The sequence below is a fragment of the Trichechus manatus genome, unplaced genomic scaffold, assembly GCF_000243295.1.
Source record: "Trichechus manatus latirostris isolate Lorelei unplaced genomic scaffold, TriManLat1.0 scaffold00228, whole genome shotgun sequence".
NCBI classification, from domain to species: domain Eukaryota; kingdom Metazoa; phylum Chordata; class Mammalia; order Sirenia; family Trichechidae; genus Trichechus; species Trichechus manatus.
In genome coordinates, this window is record NW_004444164.1 from 781,563 (window position 1) to 795,741 (window position 14,179).

General features: G+C 38.3%; 1 protein-coding gene and 1 non-coding gene across 4 annotated transcripts in view; one reads left to right on the forward strand and one right to left on the reverse strand.

The window, feature by feature from the left end:
* SNCA (synuclein alpha) overlaps positions 1-14,179 on the reverse strand; it is a 158,331-nt gene that overhangs the window by 74,276 nt on the left and 69,876 nt on the right. The gene's annotated exons all lie outside the window — the stretch shown is intronic.
* On the forward strand, positions 11,696-11,766 carry TRNAK-UUU (transfer RNA lysine (anticodon UUU)). The gene has a single exon. It is a non-coding gene; the product is annotated as a tRNA-Lys (tRNA).

Here is a 14,179-nt window from a genome sequence, read left to right on the forward strand (position 1 = left end):
GGTTATGTCCTCCTGGTGTATTGACCCTTTAATCATTATATAGTGTCCTTCCTTATCCTTTGTGGTGGATTTTACTTTAAAGTCCATTTTGTCAGAGATTACTATTGCCACTCCTGCTCTTTTCTGAGTATTGTTTGCTTGATATATTTTTTTCCATCTTAGAGTCTCTTTGTCTCTTTATTGGTGTATTTAGTCCATTTACATTCAGCATAATTATTGATAGGTATGAGTTTAGTGCTGTCATTTTGATGTCTTTTTTTGCATGTTGTTGACAGTTTCTTTGTTCCACTTAATTTTCTGTGCTGAGTCATTTTGATTTATGTATTTTCTTTTCATCTTTTTCATTGTTGTTGATTTTATATTTGCAGATTCTTTGTGTTTTTCTTGTTTTTTATCCTGATGTGTAAGATTGTAGTTTCCTTTGTGGTTACCTTAATATTTACCCCTATTTTTCTAAGTTTAAACAAATCTTTTATTTCTGTATAACGCTTTGACTTCCTCTCCATATGAAAGATCTATTACTACATTTTTTTAGTCCCTCTGTTTTGTTTTAATGTTGTCATATTTTACATATTGACATCTGTTTCCCTGTTTTCAGTGTTTTAGCTTTGATTTATTTTTGTGACTTCCCTATCTGGGTTTATATCTGGTTGCTCTGTCCTGTGTTCTGGTCTTGGGTTGTTATCTGGTGTTATTTATTTTCTAACCAGAGGACTTTTTTTAGTATTTCTTACAATTTTGGTTTGGTTTTTGCAAATTCCCTAAACTTCCATTTATCTGGAAATGCTCTAATTTCATCAGCGTATTTGAGAGACAGTTTTGCTGGATATATAATTCTTGGCTGGAAATTTTCTTTCCTTCAGGCCTTTATATATGTCATCCCATTGCCTTCTTGCCTGCATGGTTTCTGCTGAGAAGTCTGAGCTTAGTCTTAGTGACTCTCCTTTGTAGATGACTTTTCATTTATCCTTATCCACTCATGAAATTCTCTCTTTATCTTTGGTTTCGGCAAGTTTGATTATAATATATCTTGGTGACTTGCTTTTGGTATCTACCTTGTGTGGGGTTCGATGAGCATCTTAGACAGATACCTTCTCATCTTTCACGATATCAGGGAAATTACTGCCCACAAATCTTCAACAATTCTCTCTGTATTTTGTTATCCCCCTCCTCCTGCCCCTGTTCTGGTACTCCAATCACTCACAGGTTATTTCTCTTGATAGAGTCCCACATAATTCTTAGGGTTTCTTCTTCTTCTTTTTTTTTTAATTCTTCTATCTGATTTTTCCTCAAATAAGTTGGTGTTAAGTGCTTTGTCTTCAATCTCACTAATTCTGATTTCCATTGCCTCAATTCTGCTCCTGTGACTTTCTATTGAGTTGTCTAATTTTGAAATTTTATTGTTAATCCTCTAGATTTCTGTTTACTGTCTCTCTATGGATTTTTGCTGTCTGTTATATTTGTCATTATACTCTTCTATAATCTTCTTAAGTTCCTCTATTGCTTTGTCTGTATGTTCCTTGGCTTGTTATGCATTTTGAATGATGTCCTTCCTGATATTTTGAAGAGTTCTGTATATTAATCTTTTGTATTCTACCTCTGTTAATTCCAAGCAGTTCTCTTCCTCCAGAAGATTTCTTGATTCTTTGTTTTGGGAACTTGCTGAAGCCATCACGGTCTGCCTCTTTATGTTATTTGATATTGACTGTTGTCTCCAAGCCATCAATAAGTTATTATAATTAATTTTATGTTTGTTTGCTTACTGTGTTCTAGCTTCTTGTTTTATTTTGTTTTGATATGTCCAAATAAACTGCTCATGTGAGCTAGTCTGATTATTGGCACCTTTGAAGCTCTAACATCCTGTCACCAGGTGGTTAGATGTGTTACTAGCTATGTGAGCCCAGGAGTCTGTTTACTTTTCTTGTAGGATTCAGCTCAGGTGTCCAGGTAGTCAGTCAGTCACCAAGTGTGTTGTGCAGGATTTACCTAAAGTCCTAGACAGGCAGGGGTGATTGGAATAGGCACAGGTATCTGGCTGCAGTAGGTGGTCATGCACTAAGCAAGGCAGGAAGTTGAAGGCTGCCCTTGAGGGTCTGGGAGGAAAGCATGTCCCTGTTCCCTAGAGTGTGTAGGTGGGTGTGTTTTGCAGCCAGACTTTGGGCACCCCGTGTTGTTGGCTGTAAGGATTGGGAGGCACCACTTACTCTTGGATCCCTGTCACACATGGCTAGGAGGCATGGGTGGAGCCACCGGTCCTCAGACCTCTGATGGGGGTAGGTGAGGACCCTGCTTAATGGGCAGAGCAGTGTCAAATGACATGAACCTGCCACTCCACCATATAGCTGATATAGTTAAGCTTAAGTTTCAGGTATACACCCTGTTCTATTGTGCTAATGAGGGCCTACCCTGTTGAAATGGGCCCACACAGGTCTATGCAGGGGCAAAAGGCATTCAAAATCCATGGACTCCTTATGCCTGTGCCTAGGCAAAGGAGATGTGCCTGCCCTGAGTTCTCGGCTTAGGGGAGCTGGCAGATTATTTTTCCCTCTTTGTTAATTTTTTCCCTCTCCAAGGCTGGGAGAATGGCTCTTGGCATGTGAAGGGTCCTACTTCCAGCCCAGGGGACAGGGCAATCACTGAAGCCAGCCTGGAACCTGGTGCAAAGCAGCGAGGAGACAGGTATATGGGAGAGAGATTCTTCCCAAATGGAGTGTTTTTTGATCCGCTTGGTGGGTTAGCTGCATGTGCTTATCTTTTGCTGAATTAGCGCAGCTTTTCACTCGTTCTGGAGGCTTGAGTAGACTCTCCACCATTTGGTCTCTTGTGATGTGGAAAATGCGTCTGGAGTGCCAGTGCTTGCCTCACTGCACACTCCAGCTGGTCCAGCATGCAGGGTGCTGGTTCCCACTGGGTCAGGTCTGGCAGCTTCTCACTGCTTCCAAACTGTCTCTCCATCCCTCTGCCACTCAGTTTGATTCTTCAACTTTGCCTTTGATGTTCAGGGCTCCTAGATTGTCATAAATAATTGATTCACTTGTTTTTCAGGTCTTTGTTGTAAGAGGGACCACAGGAAGCATCACACTGCTCTGCCATCTTGGCCCTGCCTCAGAACATTATCTTTATAGACTATGTCATGCCAATTGAGCTAGTTGTTCCCCGAGACCATGGTCCCCAGCCCTCAGCCCAGTAGCTCGGTCTCTCAGGGTGCCTCGATGTGTTTGTGAAGCTTCTATGACTTTGCCCTGGTCAAGTTGTGCTGACTTCCCCACTACTGTGTACTCTCTTACCCTTCACCAAAGTTACCACTTATCTATTATCTAGTTAATGTTTTTTCCTCCCCACACCTCCCCTCCCATGTAACCATCAAAGATTGATTCTTTCTGTGTGGAAATATTTTCATGTGTCTTTATAAGAGTGGTCTCATACAGTATTTGTCATTTTGTGATTGACTATTTTCAGTCAGCATAAGTCCCTCCAGATTCATCCATGTGGTTAGATGTTTCACAGATTCATCATTGTTCTTTATCATCGCATAGTATTTCATTGTGGGTATGCACCACAGTTTGTTTATCCATTCCTCTCCCATTTAACATTGAGCTGGAAGTGCTAGCTAGAGCAATATAAGCAAGAAAAAAAAATAAATGGCATCCAAATTGGTAAGGAAGAAGTAAAACTATCCCTATTCGTGGATGATATGATCATAAACATAGTGAACCCTAAAGACTCCACAAGAAAACGACCAGAACTAATAGAAAGATTCACCAGAGTAGCAGGATACAAGATAAACATACAAAAATCAGTTGGATTCCTCTACACCAATAAAGAGAACTACGGAAAGGAAATCAGGAAAGCAATGCCATTTATAATGTTGTGGTTATGTGCCCTTGAGTTGATTCTTACTCATGGTGACCCTATGTACAACAGAACGAAACATAGCCTGGTCCTGCACCATCCTCACAATCACTGCTATGCTTGAGCCCATTGATGCAGCCACTATGTCAATTCATCTCATTGAGGTTCTTCCCCTTTGCCGTTTGACAGTTGCCCATGTGGGTAAGAATACTGATGTTTGAAGTGTTTACTGAACTAAAATTTTTGCTAGGTATTCCCCAAACAAAGTTTAAGGAAAAGAAAAATAACTGTGAAGCTACTTTTGAAAGTGATGAGAATTTATTATAATTCATCTAATTATTTGTAGATATCCAGTTGCTTTATTATCATTGCTTCAGTTTTAAATATTAAATAAATTATATTCGAATGCTTAAGATTGCTTAAGCAAGAGCAGGTTTGAAAATATAGAACAAAATGAATTATTTTAAGTACTGAAGTAAATCTTTCTCTTCCATGAACAACTGACATGCTATTTTTATTTTATCTTTAGCTGAAATATGATTTTTATCATTAACAGTATTTACACAGGATAAGATCAATGTCATCAGCATTTTAATTTTTGCTGAAATACTTAAACAAAATACGGTGTGAAGTGTTTAAAAAGAAAGAAAAAATAACTGGCTGCAAAGGTGATGTTAAAAAGTTTCTCAGTCTATTGAAAAAATACCTAATATATACTTGTGCAGTTTAGTAAAATGGATCTCTTTTGTGTGGTCTTTCTAGCCATGGTCTTGTAACTCCCACCCAAGTGACTGGGCAGGACTATGTGATAGGGTAATTGTGGCCCACCAAAAGGATTGGTCAGTTTTGCCAACCCACTGGGCTTGACATGAGCCACTCCAGAGGAAGGAAAAGAGAGAGTCCCACCACCGCCAGGCAAGAACAGCTAGGAGCCAGCACGTCCTTTGGACCTGGGATCCCTGTGCTGGGAGGCTCCTGGGACTAGGAGACAGACAGGGCAAGCTGTAACCCTGAAGATGGTGAGAAGTGGTGTCAGAAGAGACCTAGCAGCAGGAGGCAATGCGGTGGGCTTCCTGTCCCACAGAGAGAGAAAAAGCTGAGTGCCTTTGGGCAGAGGCCTCAGGCCAGGGAGAGGCGTGCCTGTGAGCACACCTGGGAGAGGCTATTCTGATGGAAGAACTGTATCCTGAGCCTGAATTGTAACTGTTACTTCCCTAATAAACGCCATAATCATTAGTATTGTCTACGAGTTCTGTGTGGCCATTGCAATGAATTATCGAACCCAGAAGAGAAGTAGAAACTGTCCTGGGAGGGACAGTTGGCATCAGAATTGGTAAAGATGGTGGAGAGAAGAGGCATGTCTGACCCCTGCCTCATAGGAATCAGCCTTGGCCTGTTGATCTTGATTCTCCTTTCCCTTTGTGAAGTTAGAAGAGGTCAGAGATCTCCCACATGCCATTTTTACAACATGGAAAAGCAATTGCTTTGGAAAGTTAATTATCTAATTTTAAAATAATGATTTTTAATTATAAATATATAGCTATAAAAACTGATAGAGATCAAAAGTTTAGATATCTTTAACCCATTTATTCTCTGTTTCTTTCTCTACACACACACACACACACACACACACACATATACCATACACATAATATTTACTCCAAGGCATAGGGATTGATATTCATTTTTATCTGAGTGGAGTTTCAGAGTTGCCTCGGTAACAACTACTGCCACCAAACTGAGTTAACAAAGGAAAATTTGTAAAATATGATCTCCAAAGTAGGGGTAGTATAGGAAAAGAATGCTTTAGTTCCTTTTTTGCACGTCTATTTTACATTACAAGGTTTGCACTACTTTCAGAAGTTTTCCAGAGTTTTATAGATAGACACATTTACATACATACATATGTGTGTGTGTGTGCATGTGTGTGTGTCAACCAAATCTGTTGCCAACAAGCTGATTCCAACTCATGGCGATACCACCCCATGTGTTTTCAGAGTGGAACTTTACTCAATAGATGTTTTAATGGCTGTAATCTTACGAAAGATCCTTAGGCCTTTCTTCTGCATTACTGCTGGGTAGTTTCAAATTGCCAACCTTTCTGTTAGTAGTTGAGTGCAAACTGTTTGTGCCATTCAGGGACACACACACACACACACACACACACACACACACACACGTAAAATACATGTAGAATACAACCAGTTGCCGTCAAGTTGACTCTGACTCATGGCGACCCCATGTATGTCAGAGTAGAACTGTGCTTCATAGGGTTTCTAATGGTTGATTTTTTAGAAATAGATTGCCAGGCTTTTCTTCTGAGGTGCCTCTGGGTGGACTTGAACCTCCAAACCTTCAGTAGTTTCCAAGCACATTAACCATTCCTACCATCCTGGGACTCCATATATATAATATACACACACACACACACACACACACACACACACACACACACATATGAAGAGAATGCTTTTTATTGAACCAATTGCCTTACAAATTATAAAATGTAAAGAATATCAGAATTTTAAATTACTAAGAAAATAAAGAGGCTTCATATATAATCACAATACTGCCTCTTGATTCCTGTCACTTATGAATAGAATTCTGTAGCCAGGACCAGAAAATTTCTAGCATTTGGTCTAGAATCATTTTAAGTGCAAGCCTCGTGCTATGATACTACGCACAAACAATCTGGCATTTGTCTCTGAAAATATGCTAGGAATTAGTTATTTCTTCCCTCAGCAACAGGCCCATAGCCAAATATTTTTTAACCAAATTTCAGAGCCCAATTTCACTTGAGCTACTGAGATTCTTTTGCAAGTTGCTATCAAGATATGGAGGAGAGTGAAATATTGTGAGAGCCTAAGATTTAAACTGCATCTATACTATCTCTGTTTCTGTGTTAAAAATTAAAAGAAATAGAGGGGGGAAAGTGTGATGTTTTCGTCCCACTTAATTGTTGTTTTTTCCACCTGAAAATCCAACTTGGTAATTTAAAAAAAAAAAAAAAATGCTAGACTAGTGGATCTCTTAAAATCAAAACCTCAGATGAGTCTTTACTAAGAATAAAAGGAAGTTGAATTTTATTTCTAAAAGATACAGGAGAAATGAATAAAAGACACTTTGCTGTTTTCCTACTCTTAATACCAATGTAAACTTGTTAACACTACATAAAAATTCTGTTTTTTCTCTCCGTAGTTCCCAATGAAGCATTTTCCTTTAAGGTATAATTAATCCAGTTTTATTAAGAGTTATGAAATATCTTTTAGCCTCATTGTGTAACTAGGTAGCTAAATTTCTTTAACCTTTGTTTTTTCTTTATATGTGAAGAAACTATTCCACATATCACAATGTCTTAAAGTTGATCTAGTGCCGTTTTAATTTAGTCTTTCCTAAAACCTTAAATATAATAAATATTTAGATCAAAATATATATTGTTTCCTGGCCTATAACAGTTGGATTGAGAGTTTTTCATTAAATAAAATTATGTTTCCTTGAAATTTTTGTTTTACAGTCATATCTCATATCCCAGCTGAGAATTCAATGAACACTTGTGTAAGTGGATAAAACAAAGATTCTTCAGACAGATGTTCTATGTGGTATGTTCTATTTTTTTTAGTAGAATTTAAGTTAAATTTAAATTATTATAATTCATTCTGTTTTCAAAATTTATCAAATAATGCTTATATTTTTATGAAATGTAAAGGGATAGTCACATAGTTGCAAGAGCTGTTTTAAAAATCACAATGAACTTTAAATTATGAGAGTGGCAACAATACTCTATGATCTTTTCTAAATTTTCTTAGTATTATGGCCACTTAATTTTCTTTTATGATTTTTAAGCTAATTATATAAGTTTCCTATTGTATTAGTGTCCTATTGTGCTAACAAAGTACCACAAATTTAGTGGCTTAAAACAACACAAATTTTTTATTTTATAGTTGTAGAGTACAGAAGTCCAGCAGGAGTCTCAGTGGTCGAAAATTAAGGTGACGGCAGGACTGTGTTCTTTTCTGGAGGTTCTCGAATCCAATTCCTGCTGGTTCCAGCTTCCTGAGACTTCCCACATTCTTTGGCTCATGGCTCTCTTCCATCTTCAAAGTCAGTAAAGATGGTTGAGCCTTTCTCTCACTGCAACACTGTGACACTGACTCTCTTTCCTCCCACTTCCGCTTAAAGGACCCTTGTGATTACATTCGGCTCACCCACATAATCCAAAATAATCTCTCTATTTCAAGGTCAGCTGATTAGCAACCTAAATTCCATATGCAACCTTAATTCTCCTTGCTTAACATAACACATTCACAGGTTCAGGGGGTTCAGATGTGGATTTCTTTGGAAGACTATTATTCTGCCTACCACACTGACGTAGTTGATTCTCTATTCTTAGTAGTTACATTCTATAAAGTCCTCACAGATACTCGTTAGTGAATACCAAACCAGCCTTGCTCTACCTCAGCTGAGGATTTTTTGCCACTCTGTGCTTATGCATGTCTACAAATGACCACAAAAGCACCCCGAGTATTTTTAGTAAATGGGAGAATTCTCAAATATAGAATCCACAAAAAATGAGGATTGACTGTTTAACGTTCTTAAAAGAAAAACAAAATCTATTTTGTAGATGATAATTTTTTCAGTATTATGTCTTCCATTTCACTCTGGAATTTAGTTAGCAATTAAGATTCACAAAATATTAATTAACTAACCAAATATACCAGTACTAGCAGTAAATGTCTAAACTAACCCTAATATTTCAAAAATAGTAAATAATTGTGGCACCTGTATTGCTTTTGACATTGGCCTATTATAGCTGTTATCCATTAATGGCTGATTTACAGCTGACTATCTTATAATAACTTCAGGTGTCTCCTATAATCACAGGTAAGAATCCACTAAGATACAAACAAAAAAGGTCACGTCACCATTTCTCTATATCCCCTCTCTTTAACCAGCTTCATGTTTTGAACTGTTATACTACACTAGCTCTAAAAACTCAATGGGCCACCTTCCTTTGGGAATTTTTAGACAATTCTTTTTTGGTTGTTGTTGTTATTTTCAGTTAGTACATATTATACCTTCAAGTGGTCACTATTCTTCAAGTGATCAAGGATTTATTTACCCACAAAATTATAAAAGAGTCTACATATTTCCTAAAAGATTAACCTCTGGAGATAGAATTCTGCCTGTTTTTTTCTTCCATGCATTCTGCTACAACAAACACACAAACACACACATCCTAGGGTCTGCAAACTTTTATTTCTTTGATTCCAAATCACTACCCACAACCCACCTGCGTCCACACCAGTCTTCCCATTGTCTACCAGTCCCATGTCAGAATAAACCGCTCAAATGTATCTTTATTTATGGTGTGCTGCTTTTCTGATACATAGTAACAAATGAGGTATTGAGACTAACAAAAGAGGAAGCAGGCCTTACTCTCATCTGTCTGGAGAGAAATGACCAACAAATTGTCTCTTATTTAAGGGGACGGTGGCTTCACCCCAATCTATTTTCAAGATATTTCAAAACTGCAATAGATCCTTTTCAGTTATTTTACTTCCATCTATTACAGTAAAGGCCAACTTTTAGGCTGAGGCAATGGAAGCTGAGAAACTTTTATCAGAGCTGCTTTTGTGTTTGAGAGCTGACTGCTGCTTCAACCATACTGCAGTTATAACTCTTACTGTATTCATTTAAGTAAGTTTGATTGTGAAAAATATAAATGCCTGCCTTTCTCCTGAGCTAAAATTGCATTTACAGATGACTAAATTATATATTTTTCTTAAACATGATGGCATTTTCTTCCTTGTGCTACTAAACACAGTGGCAAAGCAGATTCAATGTTTTAATTGTTTTTTTTAATTTCCAGAAAAGATTATTTGAATTGATCATAGGTTTGTAAGGTTGCAAAAAATAACTTGTTGTTGACTCCAACTCATAGCGACCTTAGAGGACAGAACAGAACTGCCCCATATGCTGTAATCTTTACGGGTGCAGATCACCAGGTCTTTTATCCCACAGAGCCGCTGACGGGCTCGAACTGCTGACCTTTCGGTTAGCAGCTGAGCACTTAACCATTACGCCACCAGGACTCCTTAAAAAGTAAACAATACAGCATATAATAATGGTAGTACTAAATAGAAAGCAAAACATTTTCCAACTAGCAAAAATATGAGCCAAGATATAGATATCATGTACAGAAATCATAAAGCATATGTCCAGCAAAAAATTGAACTAGGTCCCCCACCCCAGGAAATTTATATTTTGTTTATTTTCTAATATTTAAATTTGTTTACACATTTCTAAATACACAAATGTGTATTCGTTTCATCAAAGAGACAAGTCCTTGTCTAAAAGACAGCATCTTTTAGAATAAGTTTTTATAAAGTTTATCCACACTCAGAAAGAGGAGACAAATAGGAAAAAAGAATGACAAACAAAGAAAAATGACTTCTTTTCTCACTCTCTCCTGATATTTAATCAGTTAAAACCTCTTCATTATGTATCGTAAGTATTTTTATGCCTTGGTTCAAGATGTCATTATTCTCATCTGCATCATTAATCATAAAATGGTGTTTTTGTCTTTAGTTTTCCTGCACCCAAGTTAGTCCTCAATACTGTTGAGAAGGTGACATTCAAGAGTTCAAATCTTAAGGTCATCAGTAGTCTCTCACACCTGTGGGACAAAGTTAGCACTCTCTAACATGAGATCTAGTCCCATCTAGCTTTCCTATCTCAATGCCTGCACTCCTTCATATGCACCCTCTTTCTAACTCCACATATCCTTCCTTTTCCTAAATTTAATACATGCTTTGTGCCCCAGTGCCTTTGTACATGTTGATCTGTTTGTCCAACATATACCTTCACTCACCTGTCTACAGGAATACAAAGCAGATTAAAAGGAACATCAAAGGCACCCCTGCTCACAGTTGCTTGCCAATTCCTCAGATTTCAGATAGGGCTGAGGGCACAGTTTCCTGTGTTCTTCATTTCATTTTGTGCCAGCTTTTTGCCCTAAGGATGCCATGCCTTTTTGTTCTCTGCCTGGGGCTTTGCCAGTGACAAAGATAAGATGAGAACCCAGCTGAAATGCCAGGGGTTAACATACCAGTGGCAACTCTTAGTCAATGGGAGACAGAAGTGGATGGATACATGATTCTTCCCCTTGTTCTCCAAGAAGCTAATTCAGGGAAATTGTATGTACAATTCTTGAGATCCCAGAAAATTAGAGAACAAATTGCCTTCAATAACATACCTTTATACTGACGTTTTCTACTTACTTGTCACACTCTCTCTTTCTCCTTGCGATCACCATCCCAATCAACCACATGAACTCCAGACTATGTTTCAGGCTCTGCTTTCAGAGGAACTCAACCAAACTACAACAATAATTAGCTCCTGTTCAGACAGATTCCACTCAGTGCTCCCAAGATCCCTAAGCCTACTTCTATTACAGAACTTATCACAGAAATTTCTGTAAGCATAAGTTTTCTCTTGTTCATTTTTATATCTCTAGTAGTATTCTTACAGTTCCTGACAAGCTATAGATGTTCAGTAAATATTTGGCAATTAAATAAATGAACAAATAATTCCAATGTATAGACTTTAGTTAAATTGCTAACTTTAGGATATAGACCTGGAAAACAAACCTGTAAGATTTACATCACCTAGTGGTTGCTCAGTGGTTAAGAGTTCAGCTGCTAACAAAAGGTCGGCAGTTCGAATCGACCAGTCGCTCCTTGGAAACCCTACAGAGCAGTTCTACTCTGTTCTATAGGGTCTTTATGAGTCAGAATCAACTCGACGGCAACAGGTTTGGTTTGGTTTAGTACTGAGTAAGACAGCATTGGTGGTTCAGTGGTAGAATTCTTGCCTTTTGTGCAGGAGAACCGGGTTTGATTCCCAGCCAATGCATCTCACACACAGCCACCACCCATCTGCCAGTGGAGGCTTGCGTGCTGCTGTCATGCTGAACAGGATTCAACAGAGCTTACAGACTAAGACAAACTAGGAAGAAAGACCAGGCAATCTACTTCTGAAAATCAGTCAATGAAAACCTATGAATCACAAAGGTCCGATCTCCAACTGATCAGGGGGATGCCCTAGGACCAGGCAGCATTTTGTTCCATCATGCATGGGGTTGCCATGAGTAGGGAGTAGACTGGATGGGAACTAATAACAATGACAGTACTAACAGCTCAGCATATTTGCAGAGTGAAAGAAAATGAAAGAAGCAGACTTACCAAAAGAATGTTGTTGTTTTTAGTTGCCATCAAGTTGATTCCAACTCATGGCAAACACGTGTGCAAAATGGAATTGCTCCATAGAGTTCTCAAGGCTATAACCTTTTGGAAGCAGAACAACAGATCTGTCTCCTGAGGTGTGATGGGTTCAAATTGCCAATCTTCCAGCACTTAACTGTTTGCACCACCCAGGAATCCACGAAAAGAAGCCAACAGTCTATTAAAAAGAAACACTATCCCATGTAATTTCTCATAGGTTGTGAGAGAGAAAGGAAGACAATATCGGGACCTTTACTCAGGCTTCAGATCTAGAGATACTAACCTGGGTGGGGGGAATTGGGGTCTCATGGATTGAATTGTGTCCCCCAAAAATATCTGTCAACTTGGCGAGGCCATGATTCCCAGTATTGTGTGATTGTCCACCATTTCGTCATTTGCTGTGATTTTCCTATGTGTTGTAACTCCTATCCCTATGTTGTTAATGAGGCAGTTATGTTAATGAGGCAATCTACAAGATTAGGTTTTGTCTTAAGTCAATCTCTTTTGAGATATAAAAGACAGAAGCCAGCAGAGAGACTGGGGACCTCATACCACCAAAAAAGTAGTGCCAGAAGCAGAGTGTGTCCTTTGGACCCAGGGTCCCTGTGCTGAGAAGTTCCTAATCCAGGGGAAGACTGAAGATAAGGACCTTCATCCAGAGCTGACAGAGAGAGAAAACCTTCCCCTGGATCTGACACCCTGAATTTGGACTTCTAGCCTACTAGACTGTGAGAGAATAAACTTCTGTTTGTTAAAACCATCCGCTTGTAGTATTTCTGTTATGGCAGCACTAGATAACTAAGATATGGGGTCTGAAGACAAAAAGGATAAAAACAAGTTCCACCATTTTCTCTCATCATCTAGCTGAAGCCAGCCTTCCTGCAAAAAAGTCCCAAGACAACCCCGCACAGATAAGGCACTGACACTGACCGTCCACACAATTTCATTCTCCAAAACCCACAGCTATAAGCATCTAGTGCTTCCCAAACTTTCTTCTTTGTCTTCTAAAGTTTAGGGAAACATTACAGGAAGACAGAGATATTGAGTGTTTTTATCAGATCACACATAAGTCCATGTCCTTTTACCCACTAATTGCTGCTGCCAGCCTTAAAAAAAAAAAAAAAAAAAAAAAACCAAACACCATGCCATCAAGTTTATTCCAATTTATGGCAAAACCCATGTGCGCAGAATAGGACTGTGCTTCACAGAGTTTTCAAGCCTGTGACTTTTCTGAGCAGATCACCAGGCCTTTCTTCTAAAGCACCTCTAGGTGGGTTCCAACCATCAACCTTTCAGCTAGTAGTGGAGTGCTTAGCCATTTGTGCCAACCAGGGACTTCCAGCCTTAATATGCTGTTATTCATGATTATGTTATATGAGATCCACTAATCTACCAATGAAAGGTTAAAGAGATTTATAGTAATCAACCCAAAGTCTTCTGACAATTTCCTTTATCAATGTTCTATAGGTTGGAAATAAACTTTATCATATGTATGACTGAACACGGGAGTTCCTGGGTGGCTCAAATGGTTAAGTACTTGTCTACTAAACAAAAGGTCGGCAGTTTGAACCCACTCAGAGGCATCTTGGAAGAAAGGCCTAGCAATCTGTTTCTGAAAGGTCACAGCATTGAAAACCCTGTAGAGAAGTTCTACTTTGCACACATGGTGTTGCTACGAATCACAACTAACTTGACAGTAACTAACAACAACAACATGACTGCATATAAATACAATAAAACCTTATATTTAAGTGTGAGATTAATGTATATTCTTACAACTACATTAGCAATAGCTTTAAGCTAGCAGTAAACGTGGGTTGTAGTTGTGGTGGTTAGGAGATCAAAAATCATGCCATATCACGATACCAAGTAATGGTAGACTGCTTCAACCATAGAAAGATAAGGGTAAAATTCATGGTAACCACAAAGAAAGTTAACAAACATACTCATTAAAAAAAGAGGAAAAACATAAAGTCTCAGCAAAAACAAAATAAATGAAAAAAGAAATCCACAAACAAAAGTAACTCAGCACAAGAGAGTAAGAA